Source organism: Aptenodytes forsteri, unplaced genomic scaffold (assembly GCF_000699145.1).
Source record: "Aptenodytes forsteri isolate BGI_AS27 unplaced genomic scaffold, ASM69914v1 Scaffold69, whole genome shotgun sequence".
Lineage (NCBI taxonomy): Eukaryota > Metazoa > Chordata > Aves > Sphenisciformes > Spheniscidae > Aptenodytes > Aptenodytes forsteri.
In genome coordinates, this window is record NW_008795885.1 from 5,414,440 (window position 1) to 5,433,096 (window position 18,657).

An 18,657-nucleotide genomic window follows, 5' to 3' on the forward strand; every position below is an offset into this window, starting at 1 on the left:
GGGTCGGAAGAATCAGGCCCTTGGCTCAGTGTGAATGCTTCAGTGGAAACTTGGCATGCTGTGCATTGACATAGCACTGTGTCTATCCCAATACTTCTGTTTGCTACAAGGGGGATGGAGAACGGGTGGGGAAGAAAGAGAGAGCTCGTTCAGTCACAGATGGCTAAGCAGCAGCAGGAAGTATACAGCAGACTCTGAGCCAAGGAAATGGTTACTGGTGTAAACTGTCCATGAGTAAAAGTCTTGCTTATTTATTGAAATTCATAAAAACATTAAATAGAAAACCTGCAAGGTGCCAGATTGTGTTCTGTAGAAGTGGTTCTCTGGTCAAGCACTATGCTTGTGGAAGTCAGGGAAAGATTTAACCATTCAGTCAGGCCAACATTGGTCAGTTTTGAAAACCCACTGGCATTTAAAAACATACACCTCGCCTTGCCATTCTAAAACAGGAAAAACTTGAAATCTTGCACTCTGCAAGGCTCCTTGAGGCTGTATCTGGAGCTGTTGTATGTGGAGCTGGCAGCTCAGGACTTGAAAAATCAGGCCCTTGTGAGAGGTCTCCCCACATTGCTGAGCACTCTGTGTAGCAAATACTTTAATGGTGGTTTTTAAACTTGGTTTTGGGAGTAACTTTTTTTGTTGTTGCTTTATCTTTGCCATCAAAAAGATCCTGAAGCTGAATCAGGAGTGCAGAGCACAGATAGGCTGATTTTCAAGGGGCAGGATACAGCTACATTTCGATTTAGGATGACTGCAAAGAGAAGAATGGCTGCTCTGCCTTAAAAAGTATTGAACAAGAGCGTGGATCATGCACGATATTAATGGTTAGACATTAAATGTGTAAATGGTTAGACATTAAAAGCTGGATGAACCCATGCATCGATGCTTATCAGGCTTTGTACATTCGTTTTACAATATCCTGGTTCTTGCACATACTTGCATTACAAAAGGCCTTGTGTTCCCCTTGACACAGAAGCCAAAACAAGTGTGCATCTCATCCTTGCTAGTGAATACACGCCCCTTTTTTTGTTGTTTATTTAATTAGTTATTCTGCATTTATTTGCAGGTAAAAAGAAAGGAAAACCCATGCACACTTCCTGTGCTCTGGTCTCATTAGCCAGATTTCCTCAATACTCTTGTACTCCAGAGAAGTTTTGCCAAGTGGCTAAATGAAATGCACGCAGTATGAATATTTATGCTGTCTTAATGATGGGATTTTTGCATCCATGAATAATAAAGGTTTTAACAAGAACAGATAACAAGATTGGCACAAAACAGTGAAGTGGTTAATATAGCAACCTCTCGGTGCTAGGACTCCATTGAGAGCAGCAGGCAGTGCATGCCTCCCTCCCCTTCCTCTAGCATCAGAATCAGTCTGATGGGACATGCAGATCTTCCAGATAGCTTTGCAGAAAGCAGATGTTTTATCTATGCTTCATGCTACAGCCATCTCTTACATGCTTCGTTTGAGGAAGGTCAAGTTTTTTGACTAAAAAAGGACCTTCAGCTTTTGAACACTATGTTTGTTTCAGATACTCTCCAGTAGTGTTTGCATCTGAACTTGAAGCTGCCACTTTGCTTTGTCTGTTCAGGAGCAACTGACTGAAAAGTGTTTACAAGATACAGAGGTTTGGGGGCTGTAAGTCAAAGCAGCACGGTTTTCATGAGATGAGGCAGGGAAGGATAGTCCCCGCTCCTCCCTGCTCCAGCTGAATGATGCTGAAGGGAGATTGCTTTAAGGTCTCATCTTTGGTGAGGTACAGGGAAGGTGCAAGGTCCTGAAGACCACAGCTCTCTTTGTACTTGTCTATAGCCACAACTACTAAAAGCCTGATCTCTTTAGTGTCCAAGTGAGATGCTGTAAGGTCATGATAATGGCACGCTTGGAGGGAACACTGAGCGTTTTACCCTCTGATGAATTTTAGAGCAAGGGTTTATTACATGTTTACTATACCTAGATGTGCTGGACCTGTGGGAGCAGGTGTCAGGCAATGCAGGTGTAGATAACCGATGTCAAACAAGCAAAGAAACACCCACTTAAAAGGCCTGCGTGCTTACCCTTTCTCTCTTAGCCAGCACCTCCCGGCACTGTCCTGTTGTCAGACTGCTTCACCGTCATCCCTGCTGCCACTCTCCCAGTAAAAATGCTCAATTCAGGGGTTGGTTTGGATCCTGGGTAACTGCTATCCATTCTGTATTTTTTCCACTTGGAGATACCAAAAACCATTTGCCTGAATTTTGACCAAACAGGTTTTTGGCAGTTTTTTTGCCAAACCTGTCCTTCAGGGCTGATGTTCAGGGCTGTGCCCCACTGCTCATTGTGAGGTTGCCTGCCACAGTTCACTACACAGCTGATGAAGATCAGGCCTCAAACTGGGCCTTGCTCTCAAAGTAGGAGCTAAAAGATGCTTCAGGTAAGAGTTGGACTGGAAATCCAGTCCTAGGGCTAGGCACTGGGGTCTATATGAGTCAGAGAGACAGATGATATCACATGCATTTGAGGAAAAATAAAGGAATTTATTATAGTAAAACTGCTTTTCTTAAAAAAAAGAAATAAAATTTGAAACAAAACAGTGACTTGAAAGAAGTCACAGCTGAGTGCTTTTAAAAAGATTTATTTAATTTGCATGGATGGACATTCAGGGAAATAAAAGAAGACTTTTGATCTTCAGCGCAGACTAAAATAAATCAACATAGATCTTACGTTACTTTCTTGCCATCTTCTCCATATGGAAGTTTATTTGGTGTTATATCTAGCACTGTCAAAGAGAAGAGAAGAAAAATTCTTCCAGATTTTAAACAACTGTTTAAACTATTTTAAAAACTTTCATCAAGGGGCAATAAGCTTGCTATGAAACAGGTAGATAATTTTCTGTGTGTGTTTATACATGACATACAACCAATACCATGGAGCAAGTTATCCCTGATAGTATTCTCTGGATGTCTCGTCACTATTCTTTTCAACTGTCTGCTCTTTTTGCATCCTTTCAGTGAAAACTTGTCCCAGAAGCCACCGCAAAAGCTATTTACTTTGTTTCAAACATAATTAAACCAAGAAAATCACAAAGGAGTAAATTCAAGATCACAGCCACTACCCTACTTTCAGCTCTCTCAGGCAACAGATAACTGTCTTAAATGTGTGGTTTAATACACTGAAGAATAATAAAACTCCTCTATTTTGAGATGTAATGCAGCTTCCTAGCTGCTTGAGCTTCAGGAGGCTGAGTACATTACAAGAACTCTGCATTTCCCTCTTCCTCTCCTGAGTAAGTCGTGAAGTCTGAAGAAGCTGCTGTGGAAGAGACCAGAATGAAAACACACACCTCTGCCATGTGAAGCACCAGTTGTATCTGCAGGAAGAGGGACAGATGTCCCAGGATAAGTCCTCAGAATATATATCCCAGACACTAAGTCTGGGATTGAAGAATTGGAAAACATGATGTTTTCAGAAATGGAAAAAGAAAATACATGCAGTCTTACAATGCAGTTTGGGGAAAAAAAACAATGAAGCAAAAGAATGTCCTAATTGGGTGTCCTACAGAGAAATGAAAAAAGAAAGCCATTCTTGTGGTAGAGCAGCAGGGCGTGGAGACTCCCAGGAAGAATCTTCTGAAGGAGGGAGAAAACACACAGTGACTCACTGGGCAAGCAGTTTCCATTTGGAAAAATTAGGCAAGAAATATTAACACGCCAGATTTGGGAGCTGTTTACATCAACACAACACACTGCTTATTGCATATACAGAGTGAGTGATACCAAGCCTGGAAACCATCATGTCTCATCTAACCTCAGAGTATCCACTGTTAGTTGAAAAGGGCAAGTGAGAAACAATGGAAGTGTTTGAAATCTAGCAATAAACAGAGCGGAGTTTTATGAATTGGGCACCTGGTGCTGTGCTGTGATCCCTGGCTTTTAATTTCTGGTCTGTCTCCAACTAAATTAGAAGAGAAGGTAGCATATCTAATAGCAGTTCTGTCTGTAAGGCATGCTGGAAAGAACAGAATTCAAACACCATATTATCACACAAAGTGTGTCTTGTAGACAGTCCTTCTAGTTCAGTTACTAACAAATGTACTCACACGCTACTGTGCTGTATGTATTCAGCTGTGTAATTTGCCTCTCTATTTATTTTCAGGGAATTGTTAACTCCACCATTAGGAATTAAAATGAAAACCTAGCGGCAAAAGTTTAATCTTTTGAAACACGGTTGTTGAACAGACTGGGAGCAAGAATGGGTAGGAAAATACGGTAGAATTAAGGAAATACGTTGGCTCTTCCTTGTGAGCCAGTGTACTTTCTCCCTTTTGCCCAACCCCAGCAGCCAGTCATTTCTTAGTAAATAAGCTTGAAAGCATTCCCTTCATTACCTAGTACTGTAGGATAGGTGGCCAGGAGAGATGCTGTGACAAACTTGTTTGGGCAGAGTGCTAGGTGTGGATACATGTATGTGGTTGAAACGCCTTTGCACAGGCAAAAACTCATATGATACACTATTTTTAACAGAGGAAGGTGACCATGACTATGACAAACTACATATTCATGGGTAAGAGTGCTCCAGGCCCTAAGGAACATATTGTAAACAGATTGCCAGTCTGTGCTGAGCCTGGCTATTGAACACAGGAAGCAGAGCTCCACTTTGCCCAAAAGTGTTAACTGCAACAGGCCGTGGGTCCACTGGGGCCATGCTGGCAGGGTGAGGACAGAGGCAATAGGCACTCTGGGGACTGCTGAGCTTCCCGTTCATCCCAACATGAGGTTTTCCCATATGAACCCCGTCTGGGGTCTGTTCTCCACACAGAAACAGGGAGACAGGAAAGCCCCCTAAGACAAACGTATTTTAGCTTTAAGATCAGAAGTTGGCATTGCTCCCTGGCTGGTTCCCAAAAAGTTTTTTAATATACAATTTTTCTGCTCTCTCTCCCCTCCCCCCCCACAGCCCTGTTTCTTTGAAACTCTCTATAGTAATTAACTCTGCCTTGGCCAGACTTTTGTGAGGGTGAAGGGACGGATGGAACATTTTGTCTGGTGGGTAGATATTCCCCAAATCAGGAAGCTGTCCTTGTAAGACATATGTTACATGGAGTAGAGGACAGACACAGCTAGAAAAGGACAGTGACAAGTAGTGTGGTCTCTTTAAATGGCTCCTAGGCAGTGTCTCTTGCCACTCCAAAGATCTGGGTTTTTTTTCTTAACCAGAATTCATTGACCTCTCACTAAATTTGTTTACCCAGTGTGATTTCCATCAGATGGATAGTGACCTTGTTTTCTTCTTCAAACCTTTTCTTTAAGTGTTGTTTCAAACTTAATTCTGTGCTGTCACATCACATACAGCTTTTGCCAGCCCCATCTGCTGAGAAACACAGCTGGGAGGCTAAAACCGCTTGTGATGCCTCACACTTAAGAAACACTCATCTTAAAACAAATCTCTCTAAAATATTCCGCCAAATGGCATCTTTGTAAATCTCTCTGTCTAATGTCACAGGAAGGAGCAGACACCGGAAGCTCTGTGTGCACAAGGAGAAACAATCACTAGCTACCTACCTGAAGCAGATAAGAAATGTTAATTAGAAAAATTCTGTAACTCGGAGTGCTTCACAGATCTGCCCACTTCTATTTTTACGTGGCAATATAAATCCTTTCTCAATGGCTGGGAAAACTAAAAACTTGGAATAATAGGAGTGGTTCAAAGGGGTAAAAAATGAACCGAGAGTTTGAACAACGCTATATAATTCTTCACTCACTCTGTAGACAGTCAGATTGGGCTATTTTAAAATTAGCTGTAATTTTCATAAGATATTTTACTGTTATAATTCACTGTCTGTATTTATAGCCATGTCATAACAATCTAGGGTTTTCTTTTTATTTTTCTCTTTGGCTGGAGTTTGTGATATGTATGAAAGCAGAGTCTAAGTCATGCACTGTTTGTTCCAAAAGTGCAAGCCAGATGAAGAGACATTGGGTTGTCGCAAGTTTAGAGCACTGTTTGATATGATAATTCCAGCCTCCAAGAATTAGCCTCACCAACTCTTGTTTTTCGCCTCTTAACTAAACAAAGCAAAGCTTTTGGAGTGGCTGATAGTTTGAAATAGCCAACTATGCGCACACACTCCAGTTCTAAATTAAGGCTGGCCAGAAATCTGTTCAAACAACATGACACTTTTGTTTTTACATATTCATCCAGAAACAAAGAAGGCACTGAATGCCAATGTCCTGCAGAAATAGTCAGCTACAAGGCCTGAAAATTACTACATGAACACACTGCTACAACAGAACAAACAGAAGAAAAGGTCATTTCACTGCATTTTGTATTTTGGGGGGATTTAAGCTCTCACAGCACAGATAGGTCTTTGCTTTCCAGTAGAAGTGCCACTTCGCAACAGTTTTGAAGCTTACATCAGGAAAGATGGCTGGACAGGAATTGCTAGAACAAAATTCTCAGAGACCGTGTGTGGAGGCTTCAAATTCCAAAAGCTGTACTGGGGAGACATCTCAGCCTGTCAGGACATGAAGCATAAGCATATGTTGGTGAGACAGATTAAAATAATTTTTGATTGGTTTGATTTGTGTGAAACTTTCACTGTTCCATGTGTTCAGCATAAGCCCAGCTTTTAATATATGTTTCAGACAAATATATTTATTAGCATCTCCATAGCTTGCTGTTCTTCAGTATTCTTCTGCCTACCTACAAAACGTGTTAAAGGAGAAGCTGTGAAAGTGTTTCTGAGTAGTTTTTGGTATGTCTCTTCTCCATTTTTCTGAGAAGTAAAGTTGCGAAAATTTTAGTGACACAAGTGTGAAGCTGGCAGGTTGATCTGCCCAACAGCAAGAGTACACAACAGGGTTGCTTCCTATGGAGACAAACATTCAGGAGGTGGTAAGTCTTTCAGACTGTGTCTTATAAACACAGACCTTGGGTCTCTCATCCTCCTTTGCTCACTGTGCCTTGATCATTCAAGGCACAGACAGAGAATACGAAATAAAAGCAGACAGAACAACAAACTGAGATAAATAGGTAGGACGTACCTACTTTGTCAGGTTTGAATTTCAGTATCTGACCAATTAACACTGATCCCTTGGATATATTCATGTGGTAGGATACGGAGCTCTGTGCCATTTGGCTGACTGGGATAATGGCAACAGCATAGCTGTGCTAGGGTAGCAAAAAAAAACACCTGAGCAAACCTTCCTGATGCCTTGGGAGCCAAGTGTGTCGGACAGGCTGCATACTAGTGCCTCAAACTGTCCTGGTCACAGTTAGCTTCAATGTTTTTTCATGACATTGTATTTCTATGGAGACATGGTCTTTGTTCTTTACAGTCTGCTGTTCTTGGAATAAGCCAGTTTTGTTCTGGCAGAAAAGCCTTTGGAAACCAGATGAACTAAGTTGCTTACAGGTCATCATCCTACTGTGTTAGATGATCATTTACATGTACTAAGGTATATACGTTTTTGTGGAAGTAGTCAAGCAGAGGAGATGATAGCCACCTCTAAGTCCTGTTTCAGTATTATTTTCTTAGCTAATGATGTAAGTGGGGAGAGACATTAAATAATCTTTAATGTGCAATTCAAATATTGGGCCAATGTCCTTCCTTCCTTTCTGGCTGAAACCCAAACAAATAAAAGAAACAAAACAAAACAAGCTCCAGACTCTTACATACCAAGAGATACTTGGGCAAAATGAAAAAAATAACTATGCAGCACCCTGCCAAGTTTGAAGAAGCCCAGCTGGGGATTAGCCAGCAGAATACAGTGCAGCAGGCACCAGATCTTTCTAAGAACCTGGTGTCTCCTATGATCTCGTTATCTTGTGCAAAACTTCCTTGGGATAATATTACCAGCAGTGGTGGGTTGACCCTGGCTGAATGCCAGGTGCCCACCAAGCCACTCTATCACTCCCCACCTCAACTGGACAAGGGGAGAGAAAATATAATGAAAGGCTCATGGGTCGAGATAAGGAAAGAGAGATCATTCACTAATTACCGTCACAGGCAAAACAGACTCGACTCAGGGAAATTAATTTAATTTATTGCCAATCAAATCAGAGTAGGGTAATGAGAAGTAAAACCAAATCTTAAAACACCTTTCCCCAACCCCTCTTCTTCCTGGGCTTAACTTTACTCCCTAATTCTCTACCTCCTCCCCGCCAGCAGCGCAGGGAGACAGGGAATGGGGGTTGCGGTCAGTTCATCATATGTTGTTTCTGCCGATCCTTCTTCCTCAGGGTGAGGACTCCTCACACTCTCCCCCTGCTCCAGCGTGGGGTCCCTCCCACAGGAGACAGTCTTCCACAAACTTCTCCAATGCGAGTCCTTCCCATGGGCTGCAGTTCTTCACAAACTGCTCCAGCGTGGGTCCTTTCCAAAAAAAAGGTCCACAGGTCCTGCCAGGAGCCTGCTCCAGTGCATGCTTCCCATGGGGTCACAGCCTCCTTCATGCACATCCATCTACTCCACTGTGGGGTCCTCCACCAGCTGCAGGTGGATATTTGCTCCACTGTGGACCTCCATGGGCTGCAGGGGGAAAGCCTGCCTCACCATGGTCTTCACCACAGGCTGCAGAGGAATCTCTGCTCTGGCACCTGCAGCACCTCCTCCCCCTCCTTCTTCACTGACCTTGGTGACTGCAGAGTTGTTGCTCTCACATATTCTCACTCCTCTTTTCAGCTGCAGTTGTGCAGCAGTTTTTTTCCCCTTCTTAAATACGTTATCCCAGAGGCACTACCACCATCGCTGACTGGCTCAGCCTTGGCAGAGGCAGGGCCGTCTTGGAGCTGGCTGGCATTGGCTCTATCGGACATGAGGGAAGCTTCTATCAGCTTCTCACAGAAGCCACCCCTGTAGCCACCCCCCCTCCCCAAACCTTGCCACGTAAACCCAATACACCAGCCAACATTGCAAGGGAAGAGTATGGCTATTTCAGGGCATACTGTGACAGGGTATTGAGAGCTGTTTGCTGTCCACAGATTCAGCCTAAAGCTCCTAAAAGACATGCCTGTCTGACCCTTGGGAATATGACATTGCTTATGATAAAAATGACAATTTGTATGTCTAAGGAACTTGCTAAGCCAAACTGCTGAAAACAGCCTAGTTCCTCTTCCTTACCTTCCTCTTTCATATGATTGTGTAATTTTTTATTGTGCACATGCTGAACACTGAATGGATTCTTGTTATGTTCTAAACCCACCACCATGGCACCAACTGCAATATCTTTTGTTTGCCTTGAAACTGCTTCAGGTTTCTAGTCAACACTGGGCTAAGTGCTAATTCCCAAATTGCAGGTGTAGGGTGGGATTTTTTAAAAGTCTGGGATTTGGATGAAATCAGCTTTTTATTTTTATTGCTGTAAGGAGTAGGTGTAAGGGAAGGAAAAGTACTTTCTCTTTGTTTTAAAAGGTACTACAATGTATGTACCTGCACAGTGTCAACTGGTGTAAAAAATTCAAATATGAAAGGTAATCCAAGAGCTACAGACTGGTGTAAATCTATGTGCCAATGGAGTTCCCTCAATTTGCCTTGAAAAATATAGGCAATTCTTCTATTTCTGTGTCTTGTGCTAGCATTATAATGTTTAGATAGCTTGGGTGACCTCGGTGTTGTGGGAAGACAACTATCAGGAACAAAATTCCTCATATGTACCAAAAAGACATGAGAATTTTTGTTTTATCTCTGAGAGACTATCATACTCAGGGTGACTTCTAGTCATTAGTGTATCTCAGGTAATTCAGGATGAAACCCTCCCACTGCAACTGTGTTCATGGGCTTGTAAAATTCAGTTCAGCTTTTGAGGGTGGAGCCCTCTGTGAAATATAGTGCCCAGGGCACTAAATTGTTAACACTGATCAATCTTGCAGATACTAATTTTGATTTGATCTCATGACCCCTGAACAGCCAAGCAATGCACAACAGGTGACATTAAGCCAAATGTGACCACTTCGTCATTGTTTTGGAAAGCAAACATACTGACTGGGTGAGATATTCAGAAATTGGGGGTGGTTGGGAGTAGGAACTTGAGTACAATGTGTCAATTCTGCATTGTTATGTGGGACACACTAAAAGATCTAAGGAGGCCATGTTTAAAAATAGAATAATAAAATTAGTACAGTGCTGTCTACCCTGCGGGGCTGACATGACCTGACTTGATGAAGCTGCACATACAGAATGGCTTTTATTTTTAGGGCACTCTATCTGGGATAACAATGACTCTGCTGATAGTGAAGCAGTGGGTATAGTTTGTCTTGATGGCTGGCACTTATGCTTGAAAAGAACAGAATAGCGTATTTAAACTGTCAGGCCTTAATTGTTTCATTAGATGGTGGTACCTTTTGCACAAAAGGAGCAAGGGAACTGCTGAAAGAAAGAATGATGAGCAGCAATTCTAGAAGGGCACAAAGGTGCTGCAGGAGTTACTTCTCTTTCTTTGTTTCTTCCCAGTTCATCTCTGACACAACAATAAGTTTCATTTTTTAACATAATGACTGTTATTAAAATCAGCTTGAAGAATTTCATAAGCACTGTGGTGTATATCTCCCATATTTTTAGATATAAATGAAACTAAAAAAAAAAAATGTTCATGCTTCTGAATTTGGCTTTTGTGTCTCCAACATCCCAATTTATTGATGATAAAGATGACTTGCATTTCTAAAAATGTCTTTTATCCTGTAGGATCCCAAAGTGTTTTTAGAGACATAATATATATGCATGAATCACCTCACCTACCATGTAAAGTTTAGCCACCATGGGGATGTCAACTGTTTGACTGCAAAGCAACACAAGAAAACAGCTTATTTTCTAGAAAGTAAAGAACATTAATCATATTCAAATGAAATTATTACATAGCATCCACACATCTGAGAGCCCTAATAACACAGGCACTAATTGGGTGGTGGCACCAGTGCTGACCATCAAAACTCTAAATTTACATACTGTTTGAAATGACAGCTTAAGAGTATACTCAGGCTGCAAGAAATCTGAACATATTTCCCCCTCCGTATCTGGAAGGTATCCTGAGACAGAGAGATTTGATGAGAATCTTTCCCTCTGTAAAGTAAGGAAACACAGCTCATTTGCCACTCACACAGACCCAGGGATTCAGAACCTCTCCAACAAAGAGGTGGTTATATTTCATCACTAAATCTGATCCCAAAGGTAGGTGTTTATTTCTCAGTCATGTTATTCTCCCCACAGAGTTTTTTTTCCTCAGATACAAAGGGTGGAATGTGATTAATGTCTTCTCAACTCCCGCGCTTGCTACTCTGGAGAAACTGAAGGGAGGACTTTTCACAGATGTCCTCTTTTATCCCCTGGAGGGAGGATGGCAGTAGTTTGGCTGCTTCTCTTGTGTGGGCTGTGCTTCTCTGCCTTTTAAGATGAGTTAGCTGATTTATTTTGCATTCCATTTTTTAATTAGTTCTCTTTAAGTAGGGAGGTATCTTCTCAGTCCAGTTTCGCTCTTAGTTAAGTCTTAGTGCATGCAGACATATCCACAGCTGAGTTATACAAGACTGAGAGATCCTGGGTCTGATTCTCATCTAAACTGAAGGCTTGGATATATTGTTCTGACAGTGTAAATTGGTTAAGACCATCCCTAGCATTCATTCTACACATGCCAGAGTTCTGGAAAAGGCCTGGCTGTAGACGAAAGTTTGGCCCTCTTATACTTGGAGAATAATTTTAAAATCAGTTGTGTTGCTTCTGTGTGGTATGGTGTGTTTCCAGCCTGGTTTCAGTACTGTGTCTCCAAAAAGATGCAGTTAAGGGAAGAAAAGCTTGTTCTGCATCTGCTTTGCAGAGCAAGTAGAAGAGCAGGGTGCAGGAGAGGTGGATGGATCCTGCAACTTTCCACCAAATGCCCACTTCTAACAGACTCAAACTCAGGGAATCTATTGAACTCAGTTCAGTTGCTCACAATTTAAAATGATGAGAGGACTGAATAGAGCAGGGAGGGGAGGAATATCCTAGAGAAGGTTGGTCAAACGACTTGAGAATGCTTTTGGAAGCCTCCTCTGGGAGTGCTGTGCCTGAAAACAGGAATTTTCAGAAAGCTGCTGCAGAGAGCAAAGCAAATAAAAAGGGAAAGACTGCTGCAGAGAGAGAAACTGTGTTCACATACTATAGTGGTATTACCTGTTGCATTTGCATTTACATTGAAAGAGAGTATAGGAAAAGAAGGTGAGTTGCAAGAAGACTCCCTAGATTAGTAATACAAGATACTGGGCAGGGTTAGCTTTCTATAATGAGCTTGCTACATACAAAAGCTGATGTTAGTATTTTATGGCTCCCTCCACCCAGAGGTCCACGCCACTAATTTTTGCTTTGAAGTTGAGTTGCAGTTTCTGCCAGGTGATTCACAATGATTCATTGTATTGCCTAGACCAGTGCGATGCTCACTTGCCAATTTAAAATCTTCACAGCCCTTTAGATCTGCATTTTTAATGCTTAAAGTATTCCACCTCATTAAGGTTTTAGGTTTCTGTCTAAATAGGTGTGATCATTATTTGGTAGTCAGATTACTCCTAGTTAACAAAATGGTTCATGTTGTGCCATGATTAGGAAATGATATCGTTACATATCCTATATCGTTAGTGTGTGAATTAATCTATAGGCAGACAAAAGCAGTTGATAGGCTTACAGATGCAAAACCATTGAAGTTCACAAACTGGAAAAGATTGAGAAACATGGTGAGAAGTTGATCTATATCAGATTATGCTTTTTGTTCTTGTGTTCTCTCATTCTCCAGTGGCACATGGTTTGTTCTGTTTACTTCAGTAATTTTGAACACATGATTTTCGGGTTGAAAAATATTCATTTGGTCTTGGACACACTCTACTTCTGTTCTATGCTCTGAATTCTTAAGAATTAGTTTCATATGTTTCTGACTAGGTTCCTGTACATTAGCTTCTACTGTCTTTGCATCTTTTTTCTTTGGATATGTAGCATGGGATTAATATCCAGATTAAAATATCTGAATGTAGGTATCTGCAGTTGCTCTTCTACAGTGGACCTAATGTAGGTGCCTACTTTAAAGTGTGTGTGTGGTTTTCTAGACTCTGCTGACTGGATTCTCATTGACTATCATGAGACATTTCGACAGCGAGGCTTCTGCATAGCTGTGGCTCACATTTAGCTGTGTGTACTTTGTGTCTTGGAGCCACATTGCACTCTTAGGTGAATGAAGTTGAAAATTTGGGGGTTGATTGTGTTGTGTAAGCATAGGTATTTAGACGCCCTAAAGTACCCAAGACATCTGCCTGAAGTGGTAGATACAACACATGAGGAGGCCTGCAGCCTTCTGGAGAGACAGATGGAGGCCAAGTGGGATACAGCATCACATCTGATGTGGCACCAGAAATCGAAGTGATGGTAACTGAGTCAGGGCCTTGGAGCCCATTCAAATAGCCTCACTCAGTTGGTGTTCCTTCTGGAGCTAAATGTCCTTGGTCTCCACATTTAGGCCTGTTATTTTTAACTCATCTAATGGTTGAAATAAGGATATTATTATTTTAAAAAGCTTTATTTTAAGACTAAAGACAATCAGTATGGCAAAACACTTTGTTGAGGACATTGCATAGACCATACTTCCTGAAGTGAAAGCAGTACACGTGGATGTTGTCAATTGCTGTACAGAGCATAACTCATAGCTGAATTACCCGATGGAGCCTGTCAAAATTTGAAGGCAAAAACCTGTAAACAGATACCTAATGTGCAATCAGCCTTGAGCCTTACTTACAGATACAAACCCTAAAAAGGGTATAGTATCAGGCAAAGAGGAATCACAAAAACATGTGAACTGGCCACTTTAGCTAAGATCTTCTTCCCTGGGTGTTTTTATATTAGTAATGGATTTCTTGGTGTTATCTATCTATCTATCTATCTATCTTAGTCACATATATAAAATACACGTGCATGAGAGTAAATGGCTTTTCGTCACTCTCCACCAAAGCCACTTGTCAAGGCACATGGCACCATTCCAGATGATGCAATGACTCCTTCTTCTTTACATCTGAGCTGCACCTGCCTTTCTGTAAACCACACCAGTTTAAACAAAGTTATTAGCTTTATGACCAACATGCCTAACAAGGTATGGCCATTGTGAGAGACACAGAATACCCTCTGCATGGTGGGTTAAGGCTTTCAGAGACTTTGAGTTTACAGCCTGCCCTGGGAGAGGGTACACCTTCTGGAGCTGCTCCATTGGGATTTCTCCCCTCGTGAAATTATTCTGCAGTCAGCTTCAGTTTTCCCTTCTCTTTCTCTAGATAAGTGATGAGCTCTTAATTTACAGCTCCTCATATGCTGCTCTTAACCCACTGTCCTTATCTTGATTCACTTCCTCATTTTCAATTTATCATAACCTTTCTTTCCTATATAGTCCATTAGTCTTTTTCTCACTGTAAGTACTTCAACATAGACATGTTACAGCAGAAAAAATCCTACAGAAATTCTGCATGTTCCAAAGCCTCAGCATGTTAATTTTCTATTTTCTCTGAGTTCTTTACATCTGATCTCCACCTCACCTATTTGTAAAGCATCATCTCTTGGGCTTGATAGAAACTAAATTTGACTCAGAGTTTCATAACCTTGACAGATATTAATTGTTTAATGTGTACTTAGTGTTGTCTTTTCTTTAACAGGTTCATTCTGAAAGCAATTTTGAAAACAACAGGAGGACATAAAAATTCAAAGTTAACCATAAGGACTGGTAAGAACTCAGTATTTTAAATATATGAAGACATACAATTAAGTTGGAAAGTAAAAACCAGCAAATATGCAGGGAAACATTTTGAGTGACAGTTACAGGAGTACAGCAATTTTTAAAAACAACACATACTGTTGAACTTAAACCTGATAAAGTCAATTACACTGTGGAGACGATCTGATACCTAAACAACTGTTTATATACACAGAACAGAATTGCTGTTCAGTTTTCCTTTGCTTCTTTAAAGTCAGCAGAAGATAGCAGTTGAAAACAAAGCAAAGAAAAAAAAAATTGGAGAACTTCTTTGAGTTTCTAAAAAATTTGGATGAGACAGCATGTTGCAATACTTTTTTTTTCTTGTGGTTGCTTATGATGAGTCTGTGTATATGCATTCTATATACATACTTTTCTACACACAGTGCACTGCAGTTGTACAATTTTAAATTGCAAATGGTTAGAGGTGAACGAAACAAGGACTGCTGCTTAACTATACGTATAAATTACTGTGTTCAATGTACTTTTAAAAGTCCTCTCATACAATTGCTGATTTGATAAATTTTATAAAGATTGAGTTGAACTAGAACTCCCAAGGGAATTCAGAACCAAACAATCAAAGACAACTTATTTTAGGATGTTAAAGGTGTTAGAAATCTATGTGATTCTTTGTCAGTGGATTTACTTGATCCTCTAAATTGCTGTCTTCTTTCTGCTTCTATGAGGCTGACTAGTAGAGGTAGACTTTCTCTTTCTGTAAAAGAAAATGGAAAGAAAATGTCATATTTCCTCTAAGGCTAGGCCACTGGGAAATGACAGACAAGGGACACAGTTTATGGCATACAGAGAAATCCAAGACAGTGAGGGACTGGATTCTTGGGTCATTTACATGTCCCATCTCTGCCTTACCTGGCAGTGAATGCTTGGCTTTTTTCAGCCACTGCGGTATCACTGACTCCCTAGAAGCATCCAGCAAGACTCCAAGACTGCATAACTGAAGTTAATGGCTGTGTCTTTTCATATTAGCTTAAGATGGACTTGCCAGAGTTAATAGCCAGCATCCATTTTTTGTCTATTTGGTCATAGTTTCTTATAGTTGTTCATTTAATATTTTCTGCAGGCAAGCTACTCATGGTTTGCTGAATACTTTGATTGCAGAAAAATAAAAAAATTAAAATAGCTTTGTGGTGGAATATTTATGAAGAAAGAGACTTCTCAGCCAGTATATATTATGCATTGTTCTTTATGTTTTAGTCCAGATTTCATACCACCTCTCTTGTCAAATCAAACTAATCTGAAAATAACTGGATGGTATCAAGATTCATTGCCTTTTCAGACTGTAAGGGTTTGGCTGAAGGACTGAAACAACAACATGCCAAATTGAAACCCTTCCCTAGGTCTTGAGCAAATAAAATTCATAGTTACCTGAGTGGATTTTTGTCTTAATGAGAGCCACATAAAGATCTCGAGATTTGGCTCTGAATCAACACAGAGAATTACAGGTACCACTAATGAAGTTCCTGACTGTCTGAGTTTAATTAATTTGTGACATCCAGTTGCCTCTGTCTCCCAGTGATTCAAACGGGAAGAGAATAACCTGCTCTCCCAATACTAAAATGCTGCAAATGTAAGTTAATTTCCTGTAAGATCTATTTGCAATTGTGAAGAGAAATACTAACATGAGAATTTGAATGCAGCTAGCAGCAGACCTGTTGAAACACACCTACAAAATAAAGGCTGAGGAAGTAAACTGCAATAACAAAAGTAATGTTACTGTGAAGAAACATTTATGTTAATGCCAATAGTAGTGCTTCCTCAAGTAGCAAACTCAATAGCAAAATTTTCTTTTCTACTCTATTCATAATTTTTTTTCTAGCACCATCTTCTTAGCAGTGGTAAATGAAAATTCAAAAATGTGCTCGAAAGACGACTTCTCTGTGTGTACTGTCATCCTACAGCAAGCTATTAACCAGCCTATCCAGGCAGCTAGGCCATGATAATGGTCAGCTATGGGAGACCCCCTCCCTCATGAACTTATCACATGGATGTGATATATGTCTCCACAACAGATTAGATGAGCTTCAGATTTTTTTGCCTTGGTTCTTAAAATTAAAGAAATCAGGCTGAAATAAAAAAAACCCAAACAACAGACAGTCCAAGCTAAAACATCTAACTGCTCTATGCCAGAGACTTTCTTTTATGAACTTTTATTCTTTGTGTTCCTTCAAATACTTACCAAATATATTGGACAAGGAAAATTCAGTATTATCTCTTAGAAGGAAAGGTAAGCACATAGCTCCAAAAGGTGCTATTTGATTGGCTTCTTTCATACAATGTTGCTGAGGTGTACTTTTAGTGTATTATTACTAAACATAAAACTGTCTTAAAATGCAAATAAGAAAAAAACAATATGTGTATGCCACAAACAGAATTCCACACAAAAAAAGCTGCCAAAGTTTGATCTGTCCCAGGTTTCAAGCAAGGCCCTGGGGAGAGCATTTAGCTGATGATATGGTTCCGATTTCCAGAATTGTCTGATGTCCAGCCTCAGGTAGACTCTATTTTTCTTCCCTGCCTATTTACTCATGCACCCTGAAATTCTTTAGTATTCAGGTATCATCACTCCTTTTGAAAGCTTCTTGTAGTTGAATGTTTAAGCGCTCTAAGAGCTGAAAGGTATTTAAATGTTATAGTGATTCCTTATAATTAGATTTACTCTTTTTAATCAAGGGTGCAAAGCAGTATTTCTAGCTCTCAATGAAGCTTCTGATTGAGACAGCAAATGTGTAAAAACAACTGAATCTGCTTTTACACATTAGAAAGTCTGCATCTCACTTGAATCATTCTTATTATTCCCTAACGCTTTTCTTGGTGAACAATTATTTTTAAGGATGATTACATACCTACATACATACGTACATATATATATATTTGTGTATATGAACACCTCCTACCAACAATTTCAACTAAGAAGAATGTCAGCCTAACAGCAATGTGGCTGTGTACCATGAAAAGAATGATTTCTGAGCAGGCAAAGAGAGTGAGGAGAATACTGGCAAGGAGAACAGGACAATGCTTTTGAGAAACTTGGAGCTGCTTCCAGCCATTGCATTTGCAAGTTTCAACACCTGTCACAGGGATGCCAACAAAAGCAGGATATTAGAATGCAAAATTCTTGTTTCTTTTAGAGCTGTTATGGGCTCAGTAAAGATCTCTTTCCTAAAACGTTCATTTTAGCTAAAATGAATTTGTCAGTTTCAGAAACCAGTTTCCATCTCCAGATGAAAAATAATCTTGTTTTGATTTATGTATTTAATATTTCACACTGAAAATGTAAAACTACAGCAGTTATTTTATAGTGACTGAGATCAGGAAATATAAGGGTAATTTATTATATTTATTATTTTGCTTTATAAAACTATAAATCAACATTATTGAAAATTAAATGTACGTTAGACTGTGAGGGACTTTTGAGGTATAACAATGTTTTACATACGACTTTTGAAGATATGATGTTAATCTGAATTATTCATGGGAACCTTGGATTTTCCTTTGACTTAATCAAATTAATAAAAGAATTTCATTTCTAAAACCTATTAATGCTCTGCAGGAGGAAAGCAACAGTAATGAATTTATCTTTAGTGGTTTTTTTTTGTTTTGTTTTCTATAGGACTGTAAACAAACAAAGGAAAATGCAGTAATCCTAGGGGTTTTATACTTTCCTTTGTAGTAAAACCTGATCATAGGGCTACTGTTTAGGATCTGTCACTGGTCCTTTTATAAGCTCTATAGTTCAGGAATTATTTCAGCTGTAAAAATTGATCTGGACAGAAACTGTAATGGAAGTCTCAGACCAAGAGCAATTTTTAAAATCAATTATTAAAAAACCACATTCATTTACAAATGTCAATATCCATTCACTTGAGTAGCTTGGCTGGTTTTAGTGTTTCCTTGTTTTTTTTTTTTTTT